The sequence below is a fragment of the Pan paniscus genome, chromosome 11, assembly GCF_029289425.2.
Source record: "Pan paniscus chromosome 11, NHGRI_mPanPan1-v2.0_pri, whole genome shotgun sequence".
In the NCBI taxonomy this organism is placed as follows: domain Eukaryota; kingdom Metazoa; phylum Chordata; class Mammalia; order Primates; family Hominidae; genus Pan; species Pan paniscus.
In genome coordinates, this window is record NC_073260.2 from 98,840,495 (window position 1) to 98,858,672 (window position 18,178).

General features: G+C 37.9%; 1 long non-coding RNA gene across 1 annotated transcript in view; it reads left to right on the top strand.

Moving 5' to 3' along the window:
- Positions 1 to 18,178, top strand: part of LOC129393099 (uncharacterized) — a 280,185-nt gene that overhangs the window by 200,218 nt on the left and 61,789 nt on the right. The window lies entirely within an intron of this gene.

The window sequence follows — 18,178 nt, forward strand, 5'->3', positions numbered from 1 at the left end:
CACTTGCGGCCTGAATTTTTATCCCTTTCCTGGCTTCATGAATCAGGCAAACACACATGTCTTGACTCATGTACATGTTCTAGCTGTTACTTATCACCCTCTTCCTGTTACTTCTTGCTTGAGTCGGCTTCTGCTTCATCTTGTGATCTCATATTTGAATCTGAGTCTGTGAGTCTCTGATTCTCCCCTCCTCTTTCTAGCTCTGGGCACCTTTCATCAGTATTGGTCCCACCTTGGCAGCAACATGACTCCCAGTCTGCGTGTCGGTTTCTTGGGGAACTCCTCCAGCCGTAGTGGTCTTACTTTTACAGTAGGCCTAGTCTACTTGGGTCCAATCCAGCTGATTCTACTCCAGCTTCTATCTTTTCTCTCTGACTTCTCTGCAGCACTCACATACTCTAAACAAGATACCTGGGATACTGTCCAAGTTGCAGAATAAAACTGTGCTTTAAAATTTAGCACTTTTTTTTTTCTAAAAAAAGAGGGTTACTTCTTTTTGACTATATCTGTGCTATGCTTTTACTCTGACTATTCATTTAGGACACTGTTGAAGCAGCTCCCTGACAAAATTTATCCATTTATAGTAAATGTTTCACTTCATGGAAACCTGCTGAAATGGAAAGTATTTTGGAAATAAATTAAACATAGACTATTTTTGAAAACTATGCATAGGCAGATTCAGCAAATGTTGATAGCTTGGAAATTCCTGATACTTTAAAAGGAAGAGGAAAAATAAAACTATACTTCTTTGGTAAAAAGTTTTTAGTTTCCCACATCTTACCTCATTTTTACAGATGCAGTGATTAAGACCCTGATCAGGTGTCCCAGGGAGTGTAATACATCTGAAAAGAAAACTTCTTAGTTATTCATATAACCTTGAACAGCACGAATCAAAATGCAGAAATAATATATCTACATTTAACTCTCTTATTACTAAAATATTATGAGATCTTCTTTATTTCCTTTTTCTGTCAACACATGTAACAATTTAGACATCAAATTTGAGCTATATGAAGAGCAGGGGGCAGCCATTAGAAGAAATAAGTAGAAAACATATGCAACAAATATTTGTGATAAAGCAAGCCATTTCATTATCCACATGCAGTTTGAGCCTCTTTACTACATTCTCATTTTTAGCAGAAATCAATTTGCCTCTTTTTCACATCAATAGAACATCTCCTAGATGAAGCCCTGAGGTGGGTATATAAAGGGTATCTGACTTTTTCATTAATGCAAAGCTATTAAAGCCATAAATAGGAATTAACAGCATTCAACATTCACTGCAGAAGGACTCCTCTAGCAAATAGTCCATAGAAAAAAAAAAAAGAACAATTTTTCATTTAAGTCTGGCATTTATAGGTTGGAGGTGATCTAAAAATTGCAGCATAGAAATGTAAGTTCTAAAGGTGAAAATGGCGCAATAGTGGTCAGAGCTGAATAATTCACTTTTCTCAGATCAGGTTTAATTTTACTTGTACTATAAATGCATAGACAGATATTTGCTACTCTAAAAATACACTGTGTATATTTACTTGCTACAGATGTCTGATGAGTCACTGCACAATATGTTTCGGATAGGTGAAAATGATTTGAATATCTAACAGAATTGCAACTAAAATAAATATAGTATTTAAAAATAAACTACAGAGGTTAAACATGCTGAGAAATTTTAAGGTTAGCATTGCCTACTTGATGAACAGGGGATTCATGATCATCTATCTGTTTCCCTCTGCATTTCTCATTGTTTGACATTCTTGTCTCAAACAGAGCAGATGTTGGCTGGTTCTTATAAGTAGTTTCTGAGAGACCCCATCTTCCTTGCAGTTGTCAACCATTAGGAGCTGGGGATCCTGTTCACTATTAGTAGGTAGTCCCCTACATTATACTTGGAGATCAGGAAATTTTGTGTGAAAAATGAAGTTCTAAAGTGGGAGAGGGGACTGTAAATTGTGGAATTCAATTACATGGAGAATATGAACAGTCATCCAACTCAAAAGCATTTAACTCAGAGAAGAAATCTCACTACAACCCCCAGATGGATGAAATGACCAACTTACAATTTACCATTTTCACTTACTTACAAAGCAATGCATTCTACTATTCCATTGTTGGACATTCTGAGCCATTAAAAAGTTCTTTAATTTTAGCTAGTATGTCTCTTTGCAATTTCTTATGTTAATCTTATATTTGCCCTCTGGTGCCACTAAACTAAACCTGATACCTGTTTTTGCAGGTTAGACTGCAACTACTTGTTTAAAATACCCAATCATTAACAGTTCTTCATGTAATGTAACTATAAGATTCTCTCTTCCTTTTCCAAGTTTTTGCAGCTATTTGGAGAAAAAGTGACTAAACAGGCCACTTAACATCCTTAACAGCTCCCATTTAAAATACTGGCATTGCCCACACTTTTGTCCAGGAAATCTATAATCTGCCTTCAACGGGCCCTTCTGCCTTAGTTCCAGATCCTTTACCCACCAGTTCACTTCTTGAATACTTCCTGTCCTTTAACCCAACGTGCTTCCCAAAGCCACCTCTTCTGAAGCATCAAGTTCACTTTATCTCACAAAAGCCAGTTCTGACAAATGCTATCCCTAATCCAGCTCCCAAGAAGTCCAGCTTTGACAAGGATTCTAATTTCAGGAGTGGTGGCTAGCCTAAATTTATGTAGACAGCCTAAATTAACACTGAGTTCTTAAGACTCCATAAGCCGTACTCAACAAAATTGATCAAGTTAATTTGTTTTGTTTTGCTTTTTACTGGCTGAGAACACTTTTGAGGCACCAAATTTGCCTTAAAAGCAAATATATATTTTTTTAAAAAAGCAAGACTAGGCTGGGCGCGGTGGCTCATGCCTCTAATCTCAGCACTTTGGGAGGCTGGGGTGGGTGGATCATGAGGTCAGGAGTTTGAGACCAGCCTGGCCAACATAGGGAACCCCGTCTCTACTAAAAATACAAAAATTAGCTGGGCATGGTGGTATGCGCCTGTAGTCCCACCTACTCAGGAGGCTGAGGCAGGAGAATCGCTTGAACCCAGGAGGCAGAGGTTGTGGTGAGCAGAGATCACGCCACTGCACTCCAGGCTGGGTGACAGAGCAAGACTCCATCTCAAAAAAAAAACAAAAGCAAGACTATCTCCCTACCAGAGCCTTTATCATCACCATGACTCATGACTATACAAAGACGTTACTATTTTGAGATCTAGTATTATAAACCCAAGAATAACTCACATTTTAAAAAATACCCAAATTTGAATGTAAAACTTTGTTTGTGTTCAATTTATTGGGAGATAAGAGAGTCAACAAATTTCTGATCTCAAGGAGTTTATAATCTAATTAAAGAAATAAAGTGACAGTTACAGTGCTATTTGATCAGTGCTTTGACAGAAATAGATGTTCTGTGCTAAAAGTAAATAAAAAGGGACCCAATTAGGAGGAGTGGAGGCATTTATCTTAGAGGATATGAAACATGAGCTGAGTTGTGATTTACAGATAGGAGTGAGCCAGAAAAAGGTGATAAGAAGCATACACGAGGCAGATGCAACAAATGAACCTTGTTGTAAACCTGAGAGAGGGACTTTTGTCCCCTGAGAGTTATTTGTGATGGTGAAATATGTAATGAGAGCCTGTGAACTATGAGAGGTCTGGAAGGTATGCAGGCATCACACAATAAAACACCTTACAAAACAATGCAAATACATCAGTATTCACTCTGAAGGAAAGAAAAATCACTCAAACCAAGAGGAAGTATACTGTCAAATTTAGGAGACTGATGTGGAGATTGAACTTGAGAAGTATGAAACTAAAGGTGGGGAGACCAGTGAAAGGCCTCTGAAGTGAAGGACTGCCAGAGTAATTCTGCAGAGAAATAAATAAAGCTTTGAACAATGGGAAATATAGAATGTCAACTCCTTGAAGGCAAGGGTTTCTAGCTCTTTTGTTCATTTCTAAGTCCTAAGAACCTAGAATTGTGCCTGATACATAGGAAGTTTATAAATATTTGAAGAAAGGAGATGGAAGGATAGAAAGAAGGAAGGATAGAAGGAAGGAAGGACAATTGAAGACATATCAGAAGAATTCATTGACAGATCTTGTAGACTCATTCATTAGAGTATTACTCCATGTTTCTGCTTTGGTTACTTGGGTACTCAGTTGTTCCTTTCACTGAAACAAAAAGTATAGGAAAAGTAACAGGTTAGTGTGAGAAATGTATGGCCGTATTGAACATATTGACTGACTACTAAAAGCCAGACATTATGCTAACTACTGGAAATACAATAATAAACAAAGCATTGTCCTTGCTCTTAATAGAACTTATAATCTTGTGTAGCCAAAATAAACAAATAAGTACATAAAATATATACAGCTTATTAAATGAGGGACATCATTAGGAGGCCAAGAAGATAGTTAGTTGAGCTAGTGGTCAACTACTACAGGTAGGTAGGTAGTCACGAAAAATGTTTCCAGTGTAAAAACTGATGTTAGGACTTGAAATGTTGGGAAGAAATCATATGAAAGCTAGTAGAAGAATGCTCTGCGTATAAAACAGAGTTTGTCATGTTCAAGAATCTGAAAGGAGGCTAATGTGTCTAGAGTATATACAGTACAAGGAAGTTCAGGGAAAACATTTTTCAAATGGGAAGGAATTTGTGGTTCTCAGTGAATAAAATATAAGAATAAAGTAGATGGCATCTGGAAAAATAGAAGTTAGTTGTCAGAGATTGGAAGAGCAGAATTTAGGTTTTCAGATGTGTAGCAGCTCCAGATGATGGCCAAGTTCAGGAGGTGAACTTGAGGATCCACATCTAGAGTGGAGACATTGTGAAAGTTATCAAAAACGTGGAAGTCAAGGCACGTTAAAGACAGGTGTTAAGTGGATAGATGTTAAGTGGATTGTCCTCAAGGTCTTTGAGTTAGGGTAGGTATCATAGAAAGCAAAACTGCACTCTGTGATTGAACAACTTTACTAATTTCTAAATGGGCCAAAAAAAATTGCTTATTGAAAACATTGAAAATTTTTGGTTTTTTTCACATATACATGGGATAGTAAGAAATGTGTTATACTTTACCTGAAACTGTCATTTTTGCCAACAGCAACAAATACTCCATATTGTAGCAGAAACAAATAATCCAGTCATTAAAATAGTCAGAAGCAGTGATTCCTAAAATTGCTTCAGTATAAAAATCCTCTAGGATGCTTGTTAAAAATGCACACTCTTGGGTCTAATTCCAGATTTACTGAATCACAATCTCCAGGAGCAGTGTTTGGAAATTTTTATTTCTAAAAATGTGTCCTAAACAATTCTAAAAATCAGGCAAGACTGGGAAATGTTGATGTGGTAGAAATATATCATACTATGTGTCAGGAAACACGATCCCAGGCCCATTTCTCTGCTAATCAGCTTTAGGCTTTAGGTTCAATTGTACAGTCTTCTTTAAGACTCAGTTTCCCCTTATACAAAATAATGTTTTGAGGTTTTTTCCATATACAACTTTCCTGTTGCTATCACTTCTATGGATATTTATGTAGGAATTTTCCCATTTACCTCAAATCAGGTTATAATGTTTTAACATAAGGCAACATAAAAAACAAACGAACAACAACTTACAAATACTTTGCTGAAGATTTCTTGAAATTGATGATGGCTCTTTTCTTTATTTCTCCTATTTTCACTTTACCAGTTTACCCTACCATTGTGGAAATAATCTAAGAGATTTTAAAACCCTCTTATTTTGGGTGTCTTTAAAAATTTCAAATAAAATAGCTAATCAAAAGAAAAACAAACTCAGTTAAAATGAGTATTTTTATATTTAAATTATTTCGATTCAAAGGAAACCCCAGTAGGCTGCAAAAGAAATTTAATTTTTAACAATAACATTTTCTATTAAAATATTTTATATTTTTTTATTTCAAAGCCATGTTTGCAATTAGTTATATGATACAGTACGACATCTTCAGTAATATATGTATTACTATCTGCTGTACTATAAAAGCGTTAATTAGCTTGGAATATAAAATAAGACCTGTGAATACTGTGCATGTAAACATAAAAAAAGAATTTAGCTCAGGCTACAATGAAATATAAGTACTAACTGAATGATCTCTGTACAATCCTGTTTACAAGTACCCACTTCATCCAGTTTGTGTAGCGCCTCCAGATATTCAGGTAAGAAGACCAATTAGCATTAATGCCTGGAAGCAGAATTGAAATGAAGCACATACGCGAGTGTCACAAGTGAAAGATTAACCCTATTCAAAGTCATACTCAGTGCTGTGTTTGCTACCTACATTATAGCCAGATTTGAAATGTCAAATCTATTTACTGTAAACATCTTGAGGAAAGAGAACATGAGTTTCTGTTAAAGACAAAAATCAGTTTATTTTAATTGGCATAGAGAAAGCCTGGGGATTTCAACTGTGTTTACTAATTTTCTTCAGCAAACCATGACGTTCAAAAGAGGAATTCACTAGAATATAGCATATTTGGATGTTTACGAATTTGAGGAAAATCTTTATTTAGTTGAAAAAAGACTTGGCTTTTTTGCCATGTCTTTTCTCAGAATCTGACACAAGCAGCTCTATGTCAGATCCAGAACACAGGACAAAAAAGCAAGTTGATGGGCCTCTAGTGATAATATGGAATTTGAAGTTCTAAGAACTAGATGTTCATTGAAAAACTGAACTGCAATTTGCCAAGGTCAGAGAGTGACATTTTCATAAATTAATGCTATCAGAAGCTGCTGGAATATTCACAATTGTCTCATTTGAAACCAGCAGAAATTCCAACAGAGGTCATGCTTATTATGCTGGGAGCAAATCCCAATGTATGTAAGAATTTTCTTTGAAAAAACAGTGATAACACTCAAATAGACTTTTTTTTTTTGTATACTAAAAGGAAACATACATATATTTGTATGTTTAGTGTCTCTTTACTTACTCTAAAATATGTTTTTCTTTTTAAGTACTTAAGCTTACATACAATTTTTCAGTATTTATATAGAAGTAACAAAAAAACCTTAAAATAGAAGTTCCAATTTGATGGATATAGATTTGAATTGAAATTTGGTATTGGAATAAGAAATAATAAAAACACAACGAGGCAGTGTCAGAAGCTAAATGAAAGAGTCGAACTAATTTTCTACTTACTTCCAATACATGTTAAGTTCAGAAAAGTTTATAGCTAGGTGAGCCCCAAGCACAGGAATTGATTGGAAATTATTAAATATTTATTTGGCTTTTATCATTTGCCATTAGGTCACACATAAAGAATATTCTGAAACCATAATAAAGAATATTATCATTTCAGGATATTCATTAAAACACTTCATTGCGTTAAAAAAAAGATGGGAATAGGAATGGAAAAATGACAACTGCTGTGAGACAAGACACGTAACTGGGAAATAATAATAGGGAATTTTAAGTTGGCTGTAATTTCCCTAATTATATCTTTATCTACCAGTATTTATATCATATCATTTAACTCCCTTCTTTGCACTTTCACCCTCTGGAAAAAAAATGGTTGTTATCAAATCAAGCCCATCTTTCCCACTGCACAGTATGCCAATTACTGAGATGACTAGTTTTGCAGCAAAGGGTTTGTTCATGGGGCAGCAAGGCAAGGAGATGGGAGAACAAGTCTCAACTCTGCCTCCCTGAAGATGGGGTTTAGAGATATTTATGGGATAGAGAAGCAGGGTGATCTGAGGCATGGAAAATGTGATTGGCGGTAAGATAAAGTGAGGTAATCCATGTTCTGCACAAATGTGGTTAAGCTTCATGGCTCTTCAGAGGAGGCATATTTGAAAATTCGCAGCATTAGAATGATATGAGGGTGGAGCTGTTGGGTTGATGTCTAAAGGGCACCCATTGAACATTCGCACAGGCTCATTTGAAGGGTTGGCAGTCTCACCCGGTTTGAACTGGAGAAGAGTTGACTCTAAATTTCTGAAAAACAACTTAGGCAGCTGTTACCATTATGACCCATACATCAGCTATATTATCTATATTGAGGCAGAAGAGTCTTTTTTGAGAAAAACAACTACAAGCAAGCAAAGCAGGTTCAAGTTTGAAGAGCCCAGTCAGGTTTGCTTTTGACTTCATGGTTAGTCCCAGTTCATTAACACTAATTAGAGAGCTAAAGTTTCCCCAGCAAGGGGTTCCAGGCCGGGAGTCTCCAATCCTTTTTAACTGCAAGCCTACTATTCATTTCCCTAAGATACAAAGCAATACAGGGAAGAAGAAATTAGAGTTGTACTTACTAACAGTGTAAGGTTCAGCTTGGATAGGAACCAGTGTCTTCTAACAGGGCAGAGGAAACATGCCTGTGGGTGGCTCCCAACCTTGCCCCACACCTGGCCAGAAAGGGCTGGCAGCCTCAGAGTGTCTTGCCACAAAGGCCCTCAGTCCTGCTAGAGGCCTTGAACATGCCTTCCACTTTCTTGGGCAGTAGCACTCAATGTACAATAAAATAGGAAAGAACAGATTGAAATGGTAACCACCAAGCTGTCACAAAATAAATTTAAAAATAAGCAAACAAACAAATCAAGCAGTACATTCCCTGAGAAAGAAATGTGAAGCACTTTGCACTTGCAGATACCCCCCACTGAGTCCTGTTATCCCCGTTAGCATATAGAATGTCTGTCCCTAGTCTTCATGCTAAGGACTTCAATTATTTTATTTTTCTCAGTATGAATAGTCTTTTCCCTTAAGTCACATTCTGATGGATAGCTTTGTCTGACACCCCTTTTTCTTATCCCTAGACAGATCTCTCTTGCTTGTGCGGTGGCTGAGAAAAAAAAAAAAAAATCTTTTTTCAAGTCAGAGCTGTTAAAAGCAGACAGTGTTCCTTCTCTTGGACTCTCCCCTGAAACCTCTAAATCTCTAAGCAACAATAGGCTCAGCTGACAGTCCTGATCTGAGACATTTAAGAGGATTTTAGAAAAGATTTGGCTTTTGTTTGTTGTTTGCTGATATCTGGAATAAGGAAAGCGTATTTATTTCCAGCCTTTCAAACAAAAGGTTTCAGAGCTCGCTTTGAGACTAGGACTGGTGATTGGGATGCTTCCATCTCATCCCACCCGTTGGATCATCATTAATGTTATGTTACAGAGCTTGCCAAATTGTGGTATATCTCTCAGTACCAAGTAAATAAAGGGAAGTAAATGACCAACAATTTATCCTGTACTTGTTATAAGTCACTCAAATTACCTTGAACAAACAAATGTGTTTCTATTACTATTATATGTCATAAAAAGATAAAGGTATATTGAAATAATTACTTTTAAATGTATACATAAGTGCTTTCATGTTTCATATACATAACATTTCATCCCACTGAAAAACAGTAACAGGCCGGGCGCAGTGGCTCACACCTGTAATCTAGCACTTTGGGAGACCAAGGCATGTGGATCACTTGAGGTCAGGAGTTCGACACCAGCCCAGCCAACATGGTGAAATCCCATCTCTAGTAAAAATACAAAAAATTAGCCAGGCGTGGTGGCATGCACCTGTAGTCCCAGCTACTTGGGAGGCTGAGGCAGGAGAATCGCTTGAACTTAGGAGGCAGAGGTTGCAGTGAGCCAAGATCATGCCACTGCACTCCAGCCTGGGTGACAGAGCAAGACTCTGTCTCAAAAAAATAAAGTAAATAAAAATAAAAATAAAACAGATCTAAAAGTTAAATGTCTCATACAGGGGTTAAAAGATAAAGTTACAACACATTTAGTTATAGATCCAATTAAATGAGACTTCCCATTGAGCAACTGCAGAACAGTGGGTTTTGAAAGGTGGAAACAAACGAAATAATTTTTTAAGCTTATTAGTAAACATCAGGTTACATTTTTGTAAGGATTAAAGCAAAGGGGACTTATTATGTTGATTCAGGTAGACTGGAGTCTTCTGTTTTCAGGAAAAAACTGGTCTGTTTTAGAATCTGCTTCCTTAAAGTTTCAGTTTGATAATACGGCATTTAGCATGAGTGGCTCCATTTGGTTTGGTCTGGTCTGTTGGGGCCTAGTGCAGGAGCTCAATCCAAAACAGTGACCTCTCATAATTTTTATTTTACAGAGTTTGAAGGGGTTCACAAAATTATAAATGTGGGAAAATATAACCAATGATTTCATAAAAAGTTAGTTGAAATTTTCACCTCAAGAAGTATTGTAATCTCTTTCTGCTAGTTTCAGTTAAAATACTGTGTAACAACACTCAAGCACCATAATTTCAAAGTATACAAACAGCACTGCCTTTGAAGGGCCAGGCCCAGCCTCTACTCTGCTTTCCCAGTTACTTGTGGAAGAAACTGAAATTAGATCTCCCACACATTAGTAGGGAGCTTTACCTCCCACACATTAGTGGGGGCTGCTTGGTCTCTCACACATTAGTGGGGGCTGCTTGGTCTCCCACACATTAGTGGGGGCTGCTTGGTCTCTCACACATTAGTGGGGACTGCTTGGTCTCCCACACATTAGTGGGGGCTGCTTGGTCTCTCACACATTAGTGGGGGCTGCTTGGTCTCCCACACATTAGTGGGGGCTGCTTGGTCTCTCACACATTAGTGGGGGCTGCTTGGTCTCTCACACATTAGTGGGGGCTGCTTGGTCTCCCACACATTAGTGGGGGCTGCTTGGTCTCTCACACAGTGGGGCTCTTGGTCTCTCACACATTAGTGGGGGCTGCTTGGTCTCTCACACATTAGTGGGGGCTGCTTGGTCTCTCACACATTAGTGGGGCTCTTGGTCTCTCACACATTAGTGGGGGCTGCTTGGTCTCTCACACATTAGTGGGGACTGCTTGGTCTCCCACACATTAGTGGGAGCTGTTTTTTCTCTCACACATTAGTGGGGGCTGCTTGGTCTCCCACACATTAGTAGAGGAGCTTGATCTCCCACACATAGTGGGGACTGCTTGGCCTCCCACACATTAGTGGGGGCTGCTTGGTCTCTCACACATTAGTGGGGGCTGCTTGGTCTCCCACACATTAGTAGAGGAGCTTGATCTCCCACACATTAGTGGGGGCTGCTTGGTCTCCCACACATTAGTGGGGGCTCTTGGTCTCTCACACATTCATTAGTGGGGGCTGCTTGGTCTCTCACACATTAGTGGGGACTGCTTGGTCTCCCACACATTAGTGGGGGCTGCTTTTTCTCTCACACATTAGTGGGGGCTGCTTGGTCTCCCACACATTAGTAGAGGAGCTTGATCTCCCACACATAGTGGGGACTGCTTGGTCTCTCACACATTAGTGGGGGCTGCTTGGTCTCCCACACATTAGTAGGGGAGCTTGATCTCCCATACGTTAGTGGGGGATGCTTGATCTCCCACACGTTAGTGGGAGTGCCTGAAACACTGTGTTGAGGTTTTAAAAATGGAATTCAATGCCTAGCCTTGCAGAAACACATAGCATGGACAATCACTTATATTTGTGTAGGTACTGGAAAGGGAGGTAACAATAGTCCTTGTGCCACGTGTTTGCCACCTCTAGTGTAACCATTGCTATTCATTTTATCATTCGGCTCTCTATCATTCTGTTTTGAAATGGTTTATTGACCTCCAACTATATGAACTTCTGGGTTATATCCCAGAAAATCAAAATCTATATGTCTAGTCAAAAAGTATTAGAGAAACATTAAAACCTAATAGTATACAGTTCCAACTTCTCACCTGTATGTCCTCACTTGACATGCATTTGTTTTTAGATATCCTCTCTCCACTCTATTACTTTCTTTTTTAGGAACATGTCCCTATACCACTTCTTACCCTGCTTCTTCTATGTAATGTTTTTTTTCTTTTCTTTTTTTTTTTTTTTTGAGATGGAGTCTCACTCTGTCGCCCATGCTGGAGTGCAGTGGCACTATCTCGGCTCACTGCAAGCTTCACCTCCCGGGTTCACACCATTCTCCTGCCTCAGCCTCCCGAGTAGCTGGGACTACAGGCGCCCACCACCACGCCAGGCTAATTTTTTGTATTTTTAGTAGAGACGGGGTTTCACCGTGTTAGCCAGGATGGTCTAGATCTCCTGAGCTCATAATCCGCCCACCTCGGCCTCCCAAAGTGCTGGGATTACAGGCGTGAGCCACCGCGCCCCGCCTATAATCTCATGCAAATATCTTTCTCTTAGTTTTTAAGTAATTACTGGTAAACTCTTCCATATGGTTTTTCTTTAACTGTAAAGTGGTCACTCAGTTACTGTATCTCCCCAGTGTCCTCACAGACACTTAAGTAATTAACTCCACCTATTACACTTGCCACATTTTCATCTACTTCTCAATCCCCAGATTTTTGTTTAGTTTGTTTTTTAAATTTTCCTAATTGCTTCCTCATCAAATGCCTGTTGGCCAAAATTTCCCCCATCTGCTATCTTAGGTTTTATCATGGGAAGAATCCAATGAATACAGGATATGATTAGAAAAATATATAAAAATTTTTGTTTTGGTTTGTTTTGCTTAAGACTGAAGTTGCTTTTGAACTAGAAAAACACCACATAGAATCAGTTCCCTATGCTCAAACATTTACTAAACAGCTTAGTCATCTCCATCATATTTTCTTCCAAGCCTTGCCATTTCATCATAAACAAGATTCTGCTAATATGTGAATGGTTATCTCTTCGTGGTCAGTCTGTTTCTAAATCTGGGTATTTCCTATAGATATGATTAAACTAAGTCAGTATTTATAAACACTTGAACTCCAAAGTCCTCTTGTTTTCCTAATGTTTAAAAAAATTAAGCTTGGAGGCTTGGTGTGGTGGCCCACGCCTGTAATCCCAGCATTTTGGGAGGCCGAAGCGGGCGGATGGCTTGAGGTCAGGAGTTCAAGATCAGCATGGCCAACATGGTGAAACCTCATCTCTACTAAAAATACAAAAAATTAGCCAGGCGTGGTGGCAAGTACCTGTAATCCCAACTACTCGGGAGGCTGAGGCCAGAGAGTCTCTTGAACCTAGGAGGTGGAGGTTGCAGTGAGCTGAAATCCCACCATTGCCCTCCAGCCTGGGTGACAAGAGTGAAACTCCATTTCAAAAAAAAAGAAAAGAAAGAAACATTAAGCTTGGCAAAGATTCAGTAAAAACTTTATTTTTAATAAGCAAGGATTTTTAAACACTAATAGCTGAAAACAAAGTGATTGGTTACCCCAGAATTCATTTATTCAGTGAATATTTATTGGGCATCTATATTGTCCTAGATAGTATAAAGAGATAAACAAACCAAATATGGTCTCTGTTTCATGTAACTTACAGACTAGTAGAAGAGACCAATAGGATATCATGTTGAAATGAAACTCGCAAATTAATAAAACAGATAATAAAAAATATAATTATAAATAATTTTTAACATTCTGAAGTAAATGAACAGAGTGAAGGAATAGATAATGAAATGGTTAAGTCATCAAGGAAGAAAAAGATGAAAACAATGTTTAAACTGATATCTATAGGATTGAAAAAAAAAAATAATAAGCCAGACACAGAGTGGAGGAAGAATATGTTCCAATTAGATGGAAAAGAATGCTCAAAAATCTTCAACGTGGGAAACAATTTGATGAGCTGTAAGAATTAAAAGAAATCAGCATGGCTAGAGTATAGAGAGTATACAGACAACAAAATAGATGAGTGTTAAGAAGTAGACAAGAGTCAGAAGTCAGAAATTATTCAGGAATTTGTAGGCCAAGATAAAACCATGATAAGATTTCTGATTTTATTAGAAGTATAATTGGAAGCCTTTGAAGAGTTTGAAGCAGGCTTCTTCAAGGGCAGGAACAGGGACAAAAAGTCACACTGGACAATCTGTGTACCATGGATTTGACAGGGTAATGATTAAGATCAATAAAGCAGTTACTGCATAAACCAGATGGTAGATGGTAATAGTTTGGGTTAATATGTTGTCAGAGGAGATGCTGAGAAAAATCAAGATAATATTAGAGGAAGAAATGAATGCCTTGAGATGGGTTGAGTGTTAGGTATGGGAATGATAAGGAGAAAGGAGGAATTAAAGATGACAGCTGGCTTAAACAACAAGATGTATGGTGGGATTAGTGTTGAGATGCAGAAGTCTGGGAAAAGAACAGGATAGGGAGGCAGTGTTTTAAGATGTTTATTTTGAAAATATTATGTGAAACACCTGTGAGAGAGTCAAGGAGTCATGTCGTGTGAGATTTGACATATGAAGCTGGAACTCGAGTAAAATTTTTCGATTGAGATTCATATTTAGAAATCATTAACATAGAAAACATATTTAAGGTCATTGCATTGAATGAAATATTTGGTGAAAATGTAGAGAAGAGAGAATACAGGAAACCCGCACAACCTGAAAGTTTGCAAATTTAGAGTTTACAATTGTATGGTTGATACATGTTATTATGCTCCTCAAATGTGCTGGGTACTTTATGTATTTTAAATATTTCAATAGGGTGTGGATGGTCATGGAAGTGAGGAGATTTCATCTCTATTACACAGATGAAGTCCAACCTCTTACAGTAAGAATGGGGTAGGAGAGGAGGCTTATTTGATGGGGTTATATGTTTGGCTCCAAAGACCATACTGTTTTAGCTACCAGTAAAAAAAAATTGCTATCCTATAAAAGCAACGTGCATATCTATTTTTTTCTCACCACTGTATACCTAGGTTCTGATTAGTATCTGGTTAACAGTTGAATTTCAATGAATACTACTTGAATGAATGTATGTGCAGGCTTCCCTAAGAGAGACATTATTTTATGTTTAAAATGTGATAGAACTTTTCCTCATCTCAGCCGAAGTGACAAAGCTAGAGATACGGATTATAGGTGCTAATTTTTCTTTTGCTTTTTTGTTTTTTTTTTTTTAAGAAGTCTTTTTCTGTTGCCCAGGCTGGAGAGCAGTGGCATGATCTCGGCTCACTGCAACCTCCGCCTCCTGGGTTGAAGCAATTCTCCTGCCTCAGCCTCCCAAGTAGCTGGGATTACAGGCATGTTCCACCACGCCCAGCTAATTTTTGTATTTTTAATAAAGATGTGGTTTCGCCATGTTGGCCAGGCTGGTCTCGAACTCCTGACCTCAGGTGATCCCCCCACCTCGGCCTCTCAAGGTGCTGGGATTACAGGCATGAGCCACCGTGCCCGGCCAGGTGCTACTTTTTCTAAAAGGGGCTAAATCATACCCAGAACTGAAACAGAAACTACGTTTTTTGGCATATAATTCCACAAGGTGGAGTGAGATGAAAGTGGTCTTGAAACAAAGACTAGATAAATCTAGAGATTAAAGGTTAGCTGAGGCTGACTGATAACAGAGCAAAATGACAAGGCTGTAGTCACAGCCACTTATGCTTCCTGAGTTTGGACTAAAGTGGGAAGCAAGGAATGTAACTGGCTTTAATATTTTCTAAAAGATCATGCCTAAAAGGATTACCTGTGGAACGTGAAGCAACCGCACAGAAAGAGGCTGTGCAGAGTATACCACCAGAGCAAGGACTGAAAAGGACTCATTACCGGAGAAGAAAAGGGAATGGTCTCTGTCAGAAGACCATTGTGGGATGGCCAAAGAACCACGAAGGTACCTTTAGAGAGCAAAAGCCTGAAGACAGGATCTGCCATTAGGGCCTCAATGAAAGAAAATTATAGCCCCAGCAATGATTTCTCCTCTTTTCCTTTAATTCCACTTTGACTTTGTCCTTGTTCCTGCCCTAGAAGGAGCTAGATATAGCAGTTAGCAGAGAGTAAAGAGGTGAAGTGTGGAAGAAAATAAACATCAGTTTCCCCTTCTTTTGAATTCCAAGCTGGTTAATTCCTATCTAAGGTATGGAGAGTGGTACTGCCCTGAGGAAGGGAGAAAGCATGAATTGAATGAGAACTTGAGGTTTTGAATTATATTGCAGCAGACCTTTAATATCTAAAAATAAGGATTATTCATTAATGCCCAGAAGTAACTGTATATTAATGGTTCTTTTTGAGATATTATCTAGGGAAATGGAAGAGAGAGCTGACACAATGGGTTTAAGGAATAGTGGTAAGAGAAAAATTAAATTACTTGTTTTTTGTACCATTTTGAAATTAGCTCATGAATAACTTAGTTTTAATTAAAAATTATTCTACAACTCTTATTACTACGTTCATGATATGAATGTAACTTTAGAAATCAGATTAAGACAAATCACTACTGTATGTTACACATACTTAAGAATAAGATGACCTTATATGTAGAAGGTTGTTGAAAGAACTGTTTCATTGACATGAAATCATGCATAAGAAAATGCTGAAAACATACAGAAATATCTATTTTATTTTATTTTCATTATTAATTTCAACATGGCTTTTTGAAGGCTGAGAACAATAATTAGAATGTGGAGTGGGGTATACAAATTTTCCCAATGCAGTCCAATAGATCTTTCTGTTATAATTGAAATGCTCTGTATCTGTGCCATCCAGCACCCTAGCCACTAAGCCACATGTGACTAGTGACTGCTTGAAATGTGGCCACTGCAACTGAAGAACTAGTTTTTAAATTATATTTAACTTTAATTAAATTTAAATAGACACACATGGTTAGTGGACAGCACAGGTCCAGACTCCTTAAAGAATAATGCTAATCAATGAGAAGACTTGGACACAGAGTGGGGAACATCACACACTGGGGCCTGTCGTGGGGTGGGGGGAGGGGGGAGGGATAGCATTAGGAGATATACCTAATGTAAATGCTGAGTTAACGGGTGCAGCACACCAACATGGCACATGTATACATATATAACAAACCTGCACGTTGTGCACATGTACCCTAGAACTTACAGTATAATAAAAATAAATAAGTAAATAAAAAAAAGAAATGATAAAAAAATGCTAATCTACAAACATGTATCATAAAACAGCACTATTGTAGAACTAACGAAAACATTTCCCACATTAAAAAGTCTGTTTTAGAATCTTCTTTTGGCCAAGCATCCTGTGTGGATACCTTTTGCTTTAAGCTACATTACTTTCTGTTAATGTATAATGCACATGCTCTCTTTCATTTCTCTGGCTAGTGCTTTTAATGAAGGAAGGTGCGCATATCCCTTACTGTACAAAGTATTCTAATTAAGATAGATAAGTCATGCTGCTTTTGTTTATGTCACAATTTTCCCTGTAGCTAGAATTAAATGATGCTGTCAAAGGACAATGCTAGTGTTTGATGGCTTTTAATATTTTTGTCCATATCAAAAGACTAAATAAATGCAATCAATATTCCCAATTCCTAGCTCTCTAGTAATTATTCTAATAAAGAGATATTCATGCTACCAAGCATCAATACGTGCTCTTCATAGCCATAATAAATCTGCTCCCAGAAAATAAACCACGTACTGCTGTGGTTTTAGAGAGAATGTTAGCAAACACAAAGATCAGAATATGATTAACCAACTCTTCAGCACATGGGACTAACAAAATATGGATTTTAAAACACAAATACTTAATGAAAGTTACCAAGAAATAAGAATCAAATTCTTAAAGGGGCCATGTACTGTATTTGGGGTAGCTCCTCAGGCAAATAACTCAAATTGGGATTTTAAATAGCAGTGGCTATTCAAAGAACTCATCCTATAAATGTCTACCTTATAAAATAAAAACAACTACAAAATAATAATAGTTCATAGTCCATTTAGTTTTATTATAAAGGAATACCTGAGACTGGATAATTTATAAAGAAAATTGGTTTATAAGGCTGTACAAGAAGCATGGCACTAACATCTGCTTCTGGTGAGGACATCAGGCTGCTTCCACTCATGGTGGAAGGTGTAGGGGGGCCAGTGTGTGCAGAGATCATGTGGCAGGAGGTGAAGCAAGAGAAAGTGGGAAGGTGCGATGCTCCTTTTATCTACCATCTCTCTCAGGAACCAGTAAAGTTGGAATTCACTCATTTACCTTGAGGATGGCACCAAGCCATTCATGGGGGTTCTGCTGCATGATGCCAACACCTTCGATTAAGTCACCTCCAATACTGGTTCCATTAAGTCTCACCTCCAACACTGGGGATCAAATTTCAACATGAGATTTGGAGGGGTCAAACAAACCAAACTGTAGCACAAGAGTTATTGAGTATTTTAATATATACCCAAATGCTCACAAAAATCCCGTGAAGTAGATATTGCTTTTATTTCCATTTGACAAATGAGGAAACTATGGCTTCAGGAGGATGTCCAAGGTCATATATCTGGGGTAAAAAGAGTGTGGTATTTGTCACAT